Source organism: Phaenicophaeus curvirostris, chromosome 18 (assembly GCF_032191515.1).
Source record: "Phaenicophaeus curvirostris isolate KB17595 chromosome 18, BPBGC_Pcur_1.0, whole genome shotgun sequence".
Taxonomy (NCBI): domain Eukaryota; kingdom Metazoa; phylum Chordata; class Aves; order Cuculiformes; family Cuculidae; genus Phaenicophaeus; species Phaenicophaeus curvirostris.
This window is the reverse complement of record NC_091409.1, coordinates 2,568,502-2,583,336: the sequence shown is the minus strand read 5'-3', so window position 1 is coordinate 2,583,336 and position 14,835 is coordinate 2,568,502. Positions and strand designations below refer to the sequence as shown.

Genomic DNA, 14,835 nt, shown 5'->3' with positions numbered 1-14,835 from the left:
TGTGTATTTCTGTGACCTTAGGTAGCAGATGCCTACGTTGCTGTACCTTTTTGTGAGCTATGCAAGCTGTTGAATGAAAAGTCAAATTAAAGAGCAAATCTCACTATGTGACTGAGAGGGAGGTGTTAAAGATACGGAAACAGCACAAGTATATTCAACTGAAGGTAGAAAAGTCTTTTTTGCTTCAAGTCGCTTGCAGCCTCAAACTGTGGGATTTTGAAGGTGGATTTTTCAGTGCTACCATGTCTGTTTTGTCACATAATTGGTTTCTCAGTTGTGAGCTACATTAGAACTGCTAAAGCTCCTCCCCCCCCTTGCATTTCTTTGAGAGAAATGTTATTCCCAGCCTCAGTTGTGTTAATTAAAAGGTTGAGACAGTCTTTGAGGAAAGCAAAAAAACAAACAAAAAACCCCACTTGCTTCATTTCTTTTTGAATAAAGCTAGGGTGTCTTTTCACTGTTGAGAAACCTGCTCTAGTTGAGGGGTTGATGAGATGTGCTCCTGGTGTCCGTGAAGCTTTACGTTAACTGGTTTGCATAGTAACTAACTTGCAGAGTGGCAGGATCCGTTTTTTTCCTCCTTACAGGGTATCAGAGGACTTAAAGCACTACCTGAAATGCTCTCTGCAGTGACTATAGCTGTTCAGATTAGCATTAGAAAAACTTGTTTGATTGATCCTCCTCCTATGCTTTTAATGAATTACCAGTAAAGATACGGAGTAAGGCTTCTATATGTCTTGAAATGACAAAGAGTGCTCATTTTCTCTTGTGAGGAAGATCTAATATTAAATCCCAAAACATTTTTTTCTTCTCCTTTGTGAAAGAAGGAAATATGCAAGTGCGTTACTAAGCAGATTTCTCTGTTCATTTGCACACACTTAAGGAAAGTATATTTAATTAGGATTAGCAAGTCTCTAAATTGCAGATGGTTCTCAGGGGAAAAAATAGTTATGAGTACATTCATGACATTAAAATCAGTACATTTAATTCAATTTCATCTTAATATTAATTCATAACATCTAAAGTAGTAGTTCCTACAGCAGATATGAATATGACTTACGATTACTGGAGAAAATGAGATCTAGCATTTCCAAACATGCTACAGCATGATTACCATGTGTAATTAGGCAGATTGAGTAACTACATGCTAATTACAAGCCCATTTTGACATGTATTCTTATCTGTAACAAGGGTTTGTTTTAAGATACCCAGTTTTATTTAGTTTGGACTTCATTATTGAGCGATACTGAGCCCAGCATTGGGTCGTATGCAAAATACTGCAAAAATCAGTAGCTGTTGGCATATGAGTCCAGAGAGAGCAGGCTGCCTGCTCCTAACAAGAAATTATACCTTGTTTTCACTTTTCAGATTGCCTTGTTTGCCTCTGTTCTCACCACAGTTCCGCAAGTATGCCATCTCTTTCTTTAAAGGGTTAGATGCAAAGGTGTGGGATCTCCCCAGATCATCCATTCTTCATTTTATGATTGGCTGTAGTTGAACTGGGCTTGATCTGCTTGGGGCAGGTAGAGCAGCGTTTGGTTCTTCCTCTGTGCGTTTATATGAAAGCGAAGTAACACACTTGGGTCTGGATCTTTCTGCAACGAGTCATAGAGTGGTTTGGGTTGGAAGGGACCTTAAAGATCGCCTAATTCCAACCCCTGAATGAAGCCTGGAACTGGGGATCTCTCCCTTTTCAGAAGTTCCCACTGAGGTTATTTATCCCTGTGTGCAAAATACCATGGCTGTTGGCTTCCAGGCTGAGTTGTGCTCTCTTCTGCTGTTATATGCTTTACAAATTCCTCAAAATTGTGATTCCTGGAACTGGAACAGGCTGCCCAGGGAGGGGGTTGATTCACCTTCCCTGGAGGGGTTTAAGGGACGGGTGGACGAGGTGCTGAGGGACATGGGTTAGTGATTGATGGGGATGGTTGGACTCGATGATCCGGTGGGTCTCTTCGAACCTGGTTATTCTATGATTCTACGATTCCTTCACAAGTTCCTTCACATTCCTAAGAGAGGAAAAGTTTGTTTCCTCCTGTGTGCAGGTGGAGCACTCCCAGAAAGAGTCCCCTCTGCTCCCCTCTCTTGCCCTTATTAACGGTGGAAGCTCTAGGGTGGGCAGAGGGGCAGGAGCCTTGTGGTCAAGAGATGATGCTGAGAAGACAATTGCAGCATCACGTTTCCTTCTGCTGGTGAGAGCTTAGAGGGTGTTTGGGCATTAGATGGCAGTGTTAGCCAAGAGGAGGAGATGCAGTTCCCTGTGCTGAAGGTGCTGTGCATCTTAGGGCCAGGTTTACTTCAGGTTCTTAAATTAATTAGCAGTTGCATAAAAGTAGATAAAAATAAAACAAACAGAGCTGCCCCAGAACGGACCATGCACGCGGAAAGATGTTGATCTATTTAAATAATCTGCGGAGAAGAAATCACAGCGTAACCAGAAAACTTCACCGACAAGTGAGATGAACCAAAGGAAATCTGTAGTTACAGGAACGTTATCTTCAATTTTTCTCTTCTCACCCTATCAATATTTACTGAAATGTGTTGCTACAGAGCAGATTTAGTGTGCAGTTTAGCTGCTGGCTACCATTATTTTTGACTGCTCAAGATTTTATGATTAATTAAATGATGCATTTTATAATGTGATAAGCATCACTATGAGACAGACATTTCCCTGTGTGACTCTTAGGTACAAAACTATTTGCATGAGCAAATCTGGTCTAATAAATAATTACGGGATACTTTGGCATTTAAAACTCATTTTGCACATCTAAAATGTTTTCATTAATCCTCTATGAAAGTCATGACCTAATTGGTGATTTTTCATCTTGTCAAATAAGTACTTGCAAAGGGCCTTTCTGTGATTTCATCCCCCCATCTTTGGTGCCGTTTATTGAAATAAGTGAGAAGTAGCAAGCAGGAGGAGCAGCCGTTACCTGAGTCAGCTGGGGGACCGCAGACTTCTTAGTTCTCTGATAATTATGGAAAATCAGGCCACAGTTTTCACTTAAAGCTACTAATGCCCCCCTTTTAAAAAATAATTCACATTTTGTCATGAAATGTTATTTCAGTTTAGTGTACTTCTGAATTTTTTAATACATAGATGTATGTTCTCCAAAATCTAATTAAACATTGCTAAATAAAGTAATTCTGAGCAAACTGAGTGAAATTTTAATGTCAAAGTTAAGCATAAATAGTTAAGGAAAAGAGAAGGTCAGAACAACTAAGTGAAAATATAATTTATTCAGAAATGCATTTTTACCCAACTTGCTTCCCCCCCTTCTGTTCCTCCAGCTGCCTCTCACCAAAACCTCCAGAAACTTCCCAGGTTTTCAGCCAGCAGGCTGAGGTATTTTGTACGTCTGCTTACAGGTTTCTGTTCTCAGTTAAACAAGGAGAAATGGCTCTGCACTTCAGTTAGTTTTATTGTCTAGCTGACAGATTTTCCAGGCTCAATTTTTGGGTAAACTTTAGTGCAAATAACCCCTTAACTGAAATACCTCCCCGTGGCTCTCCTCGTGTTAGCCTCATGTGTTCCACGGAGTCAGTTTGGGATGAGATTTGGCACTTCCTAATTTCTGTTTCTCTTTCATTTACCTTCAGCCTTGTGTTTGGGATTATATTGTCGGTCTCCCTTCCCTGCTTGAGGTTAAAAGGTAATTGAACTCAGCATTTCTAGTCAAATTGGGTCTTATAAATGTCTCTTTTCACAGAACCTGAACCTGGGCCTTTGACATTTTGACAGAATCTGTTTTCAGATTGGAAAAATTTCCCCCTGTATGAATTTTGGTTGTTTTCCTGTTTGACTCCAAAAGCCTGAGCTGATCGACTTTAAAGCATTAGCACAATCGCTTACAGATGGTCTTTTTATATATAAAAAGTTATTCCCCCTTCTCTAACACTGCACTGTTGCTGTTTTCCTAAGCTCAAGGACTCTCCTTTTGTTAATTTAACCTGAGTGTATTCTGGGATGGGTTTATCCAGAGCTGTTGATGTTTCACTTGTTACTTCAGAAAAACAAACAAGCAGTTCTTAAAGACTTGCAATGCTGTTCGGTTCTCATCAGCTAAATGGGAATACTCAAGTGTCCTGCTACAGATGTGTGTTTTGGATTTGATTTGTTTCTGGCTTTTCTTTTTTTTTTTTTTTTTTCCAATTTTTAGTGATTTTTGGAATTACAGAGCCCAGTCTTTGGACACCTTAATCCTGCCTGGACTGCACTATGTCACTGAACTGTATACTTGAAAAGCCAGATTCGGTGAATTCAGTTTTGGAGGCTTTGAAAACAAAGACCAGTGTAGTCTACCAGCAAAACAAACTTTGTTTTGGTGGAGAGCCAGCTCTGATGATGGAGGAACTGTAGTTATACTTACATCATTATAAATTAACGTTGAGTATTAACATAAAACTGGTATCAATTTAAAAATAGCAAACAAACTATATAAAGCATTTTTTTCTGGGCAATATTTCTTCCATGCAGCTTAGTGGTTCCTTTGCAGAAGCACCTGACGTGTCCAGCCTCAGCCTGGCAGCTCTGTTCATTCTGGTCATTGTGAGAACAACCACTGAGAGTCTCTCCAGCATTTCACAGGTGGTGTTCGTGGCTACATCTATACAAATTCCCTAAATATATTACAGCTGTTGAAGCACCACTTTACCAGGAAAAGTATGTTTTCTCTATTAAAAACGTTGTAAATACCTTTCAAGTGGCAGTATCATTGCAGTTTTCAGTGTGTAGGTAGTTTTTGTTTCCCAAATGCTCTTTTTAGTTTTGAGGTTTATCTGCTTGTCTCTGCAAAAAGCCTCCTCCTTTAGCAGGGCCCCTTAGACATATGATGCACTTAATATTTTAGGGATAGAGGTGTCGTGTGCAGGACAACCAGAGGAGGCATCAAAGGGCTTAGCCTGGACTTCTGTTTGGGCTGCAGAAAACTACTTTCTGCCAAAGTCCTACAAAGTGGAGTGGTCTGGACCCCGCTCCACAAGGCTGTAGTGGTGTGATGTGCTGAGAAAAAAATAAAGGCAGCATTCAAGCTGTGTCCCCAAAGCACAGCTTGGCTAAGAACTCCCTTAGGGACTGACACTTAAAGTCTTACATGCTCCCAGAGAGGTGCAGGGGAGCTGAATAACTGTTGAGACCTTGCATGTTTTTGTGACATCTGCATCCTCATATTGATGGAGTCCCTCACGAGCACGTGTATGGTCACCAAACCCAGAGCACGTGAGCAGGCATCATTTGAGGAGGGTTCTGTTCAGTCCTTGTGTACACAGAGTCTAAATCTTGCTGCGTGTCTGGTGTGGCTGGTTATTTCCACCTGCTGTGATCAACACCTGCCCCTGCGCACGACCACCAACACCAGTACTGCTCCCCTGTGAACTGGTGATGGAGAAGGAGAGGATCTCCCAGCTCATGTCTCTGTAAGTGTTGGCAGCCGGGGATCTCTGTGTGCTGCATCTTTTATACTTTGTTTTGAATTGTTTTTCCTATAATATATGTTACTTCTCTTTTCATAAGGAGAGCCTGAGGTCTGCAGTCCAGTTAAAAGCTCAGTTTGCTACGGAATCGCCTCTGAGCTGAAGCTGAGGAGTCGGTGTGAGCCAAGAACAGATGCTGAGGGTATGTAGTGTTGCCTTTTATTCCATGTTTTTTCTGGGTACTCCCCGCACTCAAGGAGGGGACGGGGGTGATGGATGGGGCAGCCTGTTAAGGGTGGCCAGCTCAGGGTGTGGGGGCACATCTGTATTTTTGCATCTCAGAGCAAACTGTGGGTCCTTCCCATTTTGTGCAGTCTCAGGAAAGTGAGTCAGAGAATCCCACGGCAAACCCCAGCCCCTGGTCTCCTCTCCTGCCTCCCACAGATTTGGTGAATGCCCACCTGAAGTCCTTTGTACCATGACCTTGGTGCCCTTCTGGAGCTACATGATCTCTCCTTACTACCTGGACTTCACTGTCAGACCAGCTACTTAAATTGTAAAGCATTCAGCAAAGGTAGACAGAATTAAATTTATTCCTGAATTGTTGAATAATGTAATATTCGTGTTGTACATAAAAGAATCACAAACCACCCAGCCTGATTTTCCTATGAAAACATTTAACTTTTATTAAATCAAGACAGTTTTAAGGAGCAGCAAAAAAATGAAAGCAAAAACAATTGAACCAGCTTTCAAAGTTGCCCTGTAGCCAAAACATCCATCTGGGAAGCTGAAGGCTTGATTTTATTTGTTTGTTTGTTCTTCTGTTGGAGTGTATCACCAATAATTAAAAAAAAAAAAAAAAGAGATGCAAGTTCAAACCCTTGGAATAAATTAGAGCAGTCTCTTAAGCCTGCTGAGAGCTGCCTCCAGCTTGTTTGGCAGTCTCCATCAATACAGGGATGCTGCAGCAGGGGTAGGCACTTGATCCTGCCCAGCCCCGACCTTGCCCAGCTGGACCCAGGGCTCTGGGAGAGAAGGGAGGTGGCTCCTCGCAGAGTCCTCGTCCTGGCCCTGTAGCATTAGAGTGTTGTGAACCAGCAGTCATGTGCAAGGGCTTGAGGTTGAAAACATGCTCAAGTGGTGTGTGTATTGCTGCTTCGTAGAGCCATTAAAATATTTAGGGTCAAAGCCTGCAAGCCTGGCAGGTGAGACTCCTTCAGGCCATGATTTGGCCATGTACCTATAAAACATGCCTAAACCATTGACTGTTCTTCCCAGGAAAGTGGCAGAGGACCCTGCATGCTGGAGTTAAGTCAGAAAGGCTAGACAAAGCCCTGGGGAGCGGTCTGCAGGGAACAAACCTGTATTGGCAGACAGCAAGATAAATTGGATGATCTAATAGTCCTTTTCCATCTCTAAGTTTTATGATTCATTTGTTATTTTAGCCATCTATATATATTTTTTATTTTACCCTAGAGGGGTTCCTTGAAATGTGCAATATATTCCTTAAAAAAAAAAAACCACTTAAAAAAAAAGAAAAATATTCAGTGTTGCAGCATCGAGGCACTGACTTGTAAGTGTAGTTACTAATGAACTACCCAGCATGTAAAAGTTGAAGGGTGGCTCATTCGGGTCACTGTGTGGGTGTGGGATGGTCACACCAAGGAGCAAGTGGGGTGTCGAGAAGGATGCAAGAGTCTTTCAGCAGCTTTGGCTCTGTGCGTGGGAGCTGGGTGGCTGAAGAGAGGACGGGTGCTGCCCTGGAGGTGCGTCTCCTCCAGCCAGGCTGGATGGACCACAGAGGGGTCTAGGGAAAGGCAGGAGGTTTGGAGGGGATGCGGGCAGAATCATAGAATCACCAGGTTGGAAGAGACCCACCGGATCATCGAGTCCAACCATTCCTATCAAACACTAAACCATGTCCCTCAGCACCTCGTCCACCCGTCCCTTAAACCCCTCCAGGGAAGGGGACTCAACCCCCTCCCTGGGCAGCCTCTGCCAGTGCACAATGACCCTTTCCATGAAAAATTTTTTCCTAATGTCCAGCCTGACCCTCCCCTGGTGGAGCTTGAGGCCATTCCCTCTCGTCCTGTCCCCTGTCACTTGGGAGAAGAGCCCAGCTCCCTCCTCTCCACAACCTCCTTTCAGGTAGTTGTAGAGAGCAATGAGGTCTCCCCTCAGCCTCCTCTTCTGCAGGCTAAACACCCCCAGGTCTCTCGGCCACTCCGAAGAGTGATGCCAAGGTTGGGGGGACACATCCAGCACTTCCCTCCCCTTGGAGTGGGGGATAGAGGTGACAGGAGAGGTCACGGATGGGACAGAAAAGGCTGGGAGGATGTTCTGCCCTCGGGAACCGCGGCTACCCACAACCAGTTGTCTGGAGATGGGCTCTCCCACTCATCGCACGTTTTATCATGGTAAGGAGAAGCAGCAGCAATTAAGCACAGCTAACAGGTGATACTGTACCCATCAAAATTTAATGAGTACAAGCCTTGCAAACCTCTGGCATGGGGCGCTGTGACTCGCCAGCAGTAAATAAGTCACAACGTGCAGGTGCCCAACACATCAGCTGCTCGGGGGACCTTATGGGGGACCAGGGAGCGCTTAGGGAAACTAAGTGTTAAACAGAGGCATCCGTCTGAGGAGCAGCGCTGGAGAGAACGGTGTTGGGTATCTCAATCATGCCTGGTTTATGGCTAGCGAGCCTTGAATTTGTGTCACAGCAGCTCAATGCCTCGCTGTAGATTACACCATAAATAACCCAGGCATGGAGTGGTCAGAGGAGCCAGATGAGGGAAAGAAAAAGATATGTAGAAACAAATGCAGGGGGGTGTAGCTGGATTTTTTGTTTCCTTTTTCTTGTTTTAAGTGATTATTGTTTAAGGGAAGAGAGGCTGCAAGACATTGTTCGTGATTTTTACTGAAACAGGCACATTCCTGTGGTTTTTTACTCCCACAGCCTCTCCAGGTCAGTCTTTTTCTTTCTCTGCAGAGAAATGAAGGGGGGAAAAAAAAAGAAAGAATGAAAAGAAAAACCCACACAAAAATCAATCCATCAAATGTCATTACAGATTTATTAAGCCTGATGTAGAAAGACTTTTAACAGTAACATCTTCAGAAAGCATAAAAAGAGCACTTCTGTTCAGTCTTGTGCTTTGAAAATCTAAATATATTTTTATCATATAAATAATTCTTTTCATGTTTTAAGTGCATCTGTTTTTTTTTTTTTTTTCCTTTTCAAATTTCCATTTTACAATTGGCCAAAACTGAAGTCTGCATTGACTGAAATGAAGCCATTTGCAAAGCTAATGATGTTGTGAAGCTTGTCTATGGTGAACCGTATCAGCTAGATTTCAGAAAGGTAGTTCAATGAGTGCAGCATTAAAATGAGGGACAGCCTCCAGCAAAATCATAATTGAACACACCCAAGTCCTTAATGTCTGCAGTTGGGTTTCCTGATGCAAATTACGATAACATTTCAGATGTGAGCAGTCGCTTCCCAATAGCTGCAGTGGAAAAGAGACATTTTATGCCACAAAGGAAAGAATTACCATGTTTAAAAATGTAAATAATATATGTATAGAAACCTTTTTTATGGAAATGAGGCATTCAAGATTATGGGAACAGTTTGGGCTATTTTTTTTCCTTTTAAACACAACAGATAAAGATGTGTGATCTATTATTCAGGGCTTTAATTACAGTTCTAAAACTGCAGTGATTTTATTAAAAAAAAAAAAAAATCCCTGGGCATAAAAAGTAATGTTTTTGGTGGTAAAGTTGAGGGATTTTTTTTTTTAACAATGTATTTATCACGGTTAAAATACAGAACAGAAAATCACCATTAATAGAATTCAATGCTGCAAAATCATATACAGAAATACATCTTAAATGCAGTGAAATAGAATCATCTTCCTGTAAATCAGAAAAGGCCTTAGATAAATAGGTTTGACCTGATTTAAATTTAATGAGATACATAGTCCTGATTGTTAATAATTGGTTTGGGGGAACCCAAAACAATAAAAGCAGTAATCTCCTCTAGTATAAATTATACGAATTTATTTAGCAATCAACCAAAGAGAAAAAAAAAAAAAAGAAAGATGCCATTAACATTATCAATTTGTTTAGTTTAAGTTAGTTGTAATAAGCAAATAATTTGAGGCAAAATTGCCAGCAAGGCTTTGAGAGAGACTGTGCCTGGTGGGAGCTGCAGCTCAGCCACTAGGTGGTACGGTCTGACTGGCAGAGAGGGGCTCCCAGCAAGGACCATCCATAATCAGCAAAACCAAGTGAAACATGGTTTTGATTAAAACAGCCTGTTGGCTCAATAATCTTAGTAATTTTAAAAACATCCTTAATGTGGAAGAAGAACACTGCAATGTCAGAAATGGCCTTGGGGCCCATTATAAACAGCAACAAAATAAATAAGGAGGAGAAATGAGAGGTCATGAAAACAAAATTAAGCTAATGTTTCAAATTTTGACAATTATGAATTGTTCCTCCAAGAAGACATTAAAAAAAAAAAATCAGGCACTATTAGATAAAATACAAAGAGAATAATTGTACATGTATGAGTTTTCCCAAGGGAGTAAGCATGCTTTAAAAGCAAAACTTGACTTAGATTTCCCCTCTCCCCCCGCCCCCCTTTATAGCCAGCGATTGGGCAGGTCTCATGCAAACACAGACTTGTTTCTCAGAGTTCCTCCAAAAACTCATCTCTAATTCTTTTATGAACCATTAAAAGATGATGACCAAGAAAACAAACAAACGAAAATTACAAGCATATTTTCTATAAAAAAAAAAAAAAATATCCTCCGATATGGACCAATTTTTGTAGGAAACCGAAACAAGCAAATATAACAAAATCTGTGTTCATAACATGGCAATATAGTTAATATATACAAATATGTACAGTATAAAAATGCATCAAAGGCGTAACTTTTCATCCAAACAAGCTGCAGTGCACGATGAAAAGCAGCTTGCACCCCCTCCACTCTAAGTATACAGGCAATATACTCTATACAGCATGCACTTGTTACAAAATTAGTGCATAAGCACTGAAACATTCTACAGATAAAGTCACCGTGAGTCCTCTTGGAAAGGAGTCCCATTTGTGTTGTTAATATAAAAAATGTGTTTAATCTTTCCTTTTTGCGATTTGTAGTATATACATTTTCTTTTTTGAAAGAGAAATGACCTTTTGAGTCTTTTTTTTTTATTATTATTATTTTTTTAAACAAAATTCTAGACCTAACACCACGGGTCACGGATGTAACCTGAAGATGCTGCCAGTAACAAACCTACAATGTACCACAAGCGCCGGGGCAGAGCAAAACTGTCAAATTTACTATTATGGCCAACTAAGCTCTGTTATTTAAAATGAGGATGGATCTTGCATGATTTGTGCTGACATATTCAAGACAATAAAACCCAAAATGAATGTACAAAGAAAAAAAAAAACCACAACAACAAAGGATTAATAAATGGTGCCTGAGCACTCGACAAAAGGGCATATTGTACCAGAGGCATATGACAGTGAAGTACCCTGAGCCAAATAAGAACTGTTTAGCTTGTCAGCTTTTGCAACCTGTATTGCACATTCCAGCATTTGCTGCGGTATAAAGCCAAAATACTGCATTGTACATCCTGAAGGTATCTGCTGTTTCGCTCGGTGCCAACAGCACCCAGCTGTGACTTCAGCCACAGGCTCGTTGCCTGTTTATAAATAGAAGTGCACACACACGCGCGCAAGGTGTACCAGAGTATGCACACGTACATGAACGTGTATAGGGTGTAGATATCTGTATAGAGCTGCATATCTAACAAGATATATACAGATATGTATTTTTTTTAGTGTTATATGGACCAGTTAGGAAGTGAAAGCATTGCCCATATGAATCTTCCACGTTCAAGTCAACTGCATGGATATTTAAGCACTGTAAATACTTCCCTCATCTGGTGCTGGCACCCGTGCGGGGGTGTGGGTTTCAAAGGAAAGCATTCCTTGCATTTAATGTAGCTGCATTTTTGCACAAAGTTATTTTCATTTTCTTTTTAAAATATTGATTTTTTTTCCTGCTATCTCATCTAATAAGTCTAATGACAGAATTTGTTGTCTTAGATCAAAAAAGAAAAAGAAAAAAAGGTTTGCTCAGCTAGATGGCATGAACCCAAGTGGAGATGTGTGACCTGCTAGGATTAGTATTTAATCTGTTGTCTCAACCAGGGCTTTTTACAAAGGCCTGAAGACATTTCATGAGCTGAGAGTGATGATGAACTGGAAGTTTATTACTCTGCAGTTAAGTCCAGTGGTACAGCTATTTCACTTTTAAAAATACTCTCAAAGAAAATATTGTACAGACACTTTGGTACAAGAAACAACAGTGTCATCTTAAACTTTATCTACTCTTCACATTTTTGCCGGCATAGTTAAAACAAAAAATGACCACTAGTACAGACTGAAGTATACTGGGATAAAAGTGCTCGCACTGGTATAAAAGTGGTCCAGCAAAGCAAAATAAGCTGTACCAGTATAAAGTGCTTTATAGCGATACAACTGTTTTTACATCGGGACTTTTACCAGCATAGTCACATCAATAACAAAGTTTTGCAATCGTTTCCCTGACATAACTATAAAACTTCTCAAGTGCAGACTGTGCCTTAGATTTAATCTGCACGGAGCTAAAGACTGTTTGCTGTGAAGTTGTTTTCAAAACCATCTAAACATGTTGGGAACCCAAGGTTAAGACCATGATAACAGTGTCTGGAGCTGGTAGACAGAGGGTAAATATGCTTATATTTGAAAGATGGCTCTGGATTTACATTAGAATACATGAATTCAGAATCTGGCTTCTGTTTTTTAGAAGTTGGGATAAATAAAGTTGAAGACTGCAATTAAATCAGAGGGAGGCAGTTGCAGGTGAGATTTCAAATGTACCAGCAGGATGCACCCCCTCTCCCTGGGCTCTCACACTTGGCACGTGTTCATTTGCAAAGGTATATTGGCTTCTATTTTCACTGTAAACCCATTATTTTAATGTTTTCATTCTTTCACTTTCCTTTGAGAGACAATGGGAGAATAAAACCCCCTAAATTCTGCACACTTGTGTGAAGTCACCCATTGCAGGAAATAATTAAGAAGAAAAAAAACAAAATTCAGGAAGATTTTCTTTCTGGAATCACTACCTAGTGGCCACCAACAGAAAGACTTTTCTTGACTCTAGGTGCTGAAAAATTAGGACCTCAGTCTGATGAACGTGAATTGAAATCTACCTTTAGATGCATATATTTATTCATTAGTTATGAGTTTCAAAATGTTATATTTGCTGTGGTCCAATCTGTCACATGTAAAAAAGGCTCAGTTCACACCCACCAATGCTCTCCTCAAACCCTTCAGCACCATCACTGAAAAGTTTTAGTGAAATTCAATAACCTCTTGCTAAGCTTCAACCAAAGACAGCAATGGGTTGGAAAAAAGTTGGATAGTTGTGGGATAAACTGTGAGAGGGAGCTGACAAACCAGGCCAGAAGAACCACACGGTCACCAACCCTGCTGTGTCTTTGAAACCCAATGAGAAAGTGGTTTGAGGTCTCCTGCTGGGTGGCCAGTAACCAGGAATTACAACTCTATGTAGCTCCTAAACACAGCTTCCTAAGAGCAAAAATAATATGTCAGGTTGTACTGTAAGAAGATGGGCACGTACCAGTAACACTTTTTCAAAATATATAGAGGTGGTTATATCGGTGCTCTTGCTCGGGGACAGATGGCCTTTAAAACCTGCTGTAATTGCAACATATTGATCTGGAATCTGTGATCAATACTGTCTTTATAGAGAGAATTTTAAATATAAATTGCGTCGTATATCTGTTTGTGAAGACAAAAGCCCTGTGTGATGGAGATTCCACCTCCACTTAGCCGAGGTGCTTTCTCCAGCCTGAGAGTTATGGTGCTAGGAGAGAGGGGATGGTGGCCTCAGCCCAGCCTGGCCCATCGCACACAGTAATTTCTTTGCTGGAAGGAAATCTCTGCCCAAAACTAGGTTGCTGTCTTTCATTCCCTCGTGTTTTCTCAACGGGCTTGATTGCAAGACGAACCTGAGGGCTGACCTGAGCTGCTGGGCTTGAACCAGCGCAGCTTCTTCATGGCAGGATCAGGCTGTTAGTAATTAGCAGAAAGCAATGCGATTGAAAGCAAATCTCCCCTCCATAGCTCCCACTCAGGCCAAAACCCTGTTGCTTTCTTACTTTCCTGATCACTGGGGGCAGTTTGCTTTCTGGGAAAAAACTATGCAGATACTTTCCAGTGGGAATATCCTCTTGTATTTTTGGAACTGAACAGTAGGTATAAACTAATCAATACATACAGCACTTTATCAAAACACGATTAAGAAAAAAAAAAGACCAAAAATTAGGGAAACAATCTTTACCAACTGAGTGTGTGAGAGTTGATTCAATAGCCTGTAAAACTGGCTTGAAAGGCTTCAACCCCTATCATGTTAATATATAATTATTGATTTTTAAAATTACTTCTTATATCCTCCATGATCTCTAAAAATCTAGATAGGTCAGTCTTGTAAATACTTTAACAAGTAGGTAATAAAAGCCATGATAAGTTGCATTGACAAGTAATTACTGGGCAGGTTTGTTAGTGAGTTCTCAAAGATTTTTTTTTTTAAACCAACAATTATTATTGTACTAATGACAACCATTTTTAAACTTAAGTGTCCTTCTCCCTCTCAGCTTAAATAATAAGAGCCTGGAAAAAACACCCGAGACTGATTCACTGAAATTCTTATATAGCAGGCTGCAAGGGGAAGCTAATTACATCTCCCTCTTTTAAAATAAAACACTTTTTTTAAGGTGATACGACTTATTTTGACATGGATGGTGGCAGGAAAGGAGCTATAGTTTCTGAATAAATCTCTCAAAGCAGTGTGTAAGGGTAACAATTCTTACTGCTTTATTGCAGTGCAAGAGCATAAACAGCTTGGATATGTGGTGTATCAATATGCCACTTGTTAATAAGCAAGGACGTGAATCATAAATATTCGGCTGTTTGATCATCAGGCTTTTAATTAATGTTTTGATGATCTCCAATAAGAATAAAAGTCAGAACGATAGATATTGAGTAGATACGACAGAGAAAAGATGCAATGATTTTCTGTGTTACCTGATTTATATGACAGATAAACTATCAGCTCACCCGGATTTGTACAGAGAGAGAGAGAGGTACATTTTCATTTTTTACATCATATTGTAAAAAAAAATGAAATAAAAATCGCTTAATTCAAATGTGTACCTAAAATGTTCCCAGAGGACAGCAATGCAGGCAAAATAATCAAGGTTTAGCACTGTGTAATAAAGGTTTGTGGCCAGATTTTAAATGAAGTAGCTGTTGCCACAAATGCCCACGCCAGAGCGAAGCTT

General features: G+C 40.6%; 1 protein-coding gene across 1 annotated transcript in view; it reads right to left on the bottom strand.

Moving 5' to 3' along the window:
• Positions 1-8,463: 8,463 nt before the first annotated feature.
• TSHZ2 (teashirt zinc finger homeobox 2) overlaps positions 8,464-14,835 on the bottom strand; it is a 223,302-nt gene continuing 216,930 nt past the window's right edge. Inside the window, exon 4 of the transcript XR_011338727.1 lies at positions 8,464-8,918. The gene's annotated coding sequence lies outside the window, so the exon portion shown is untranslated. The remainder of the gene's footprint in view (positions 8,919-14,835) is intronic.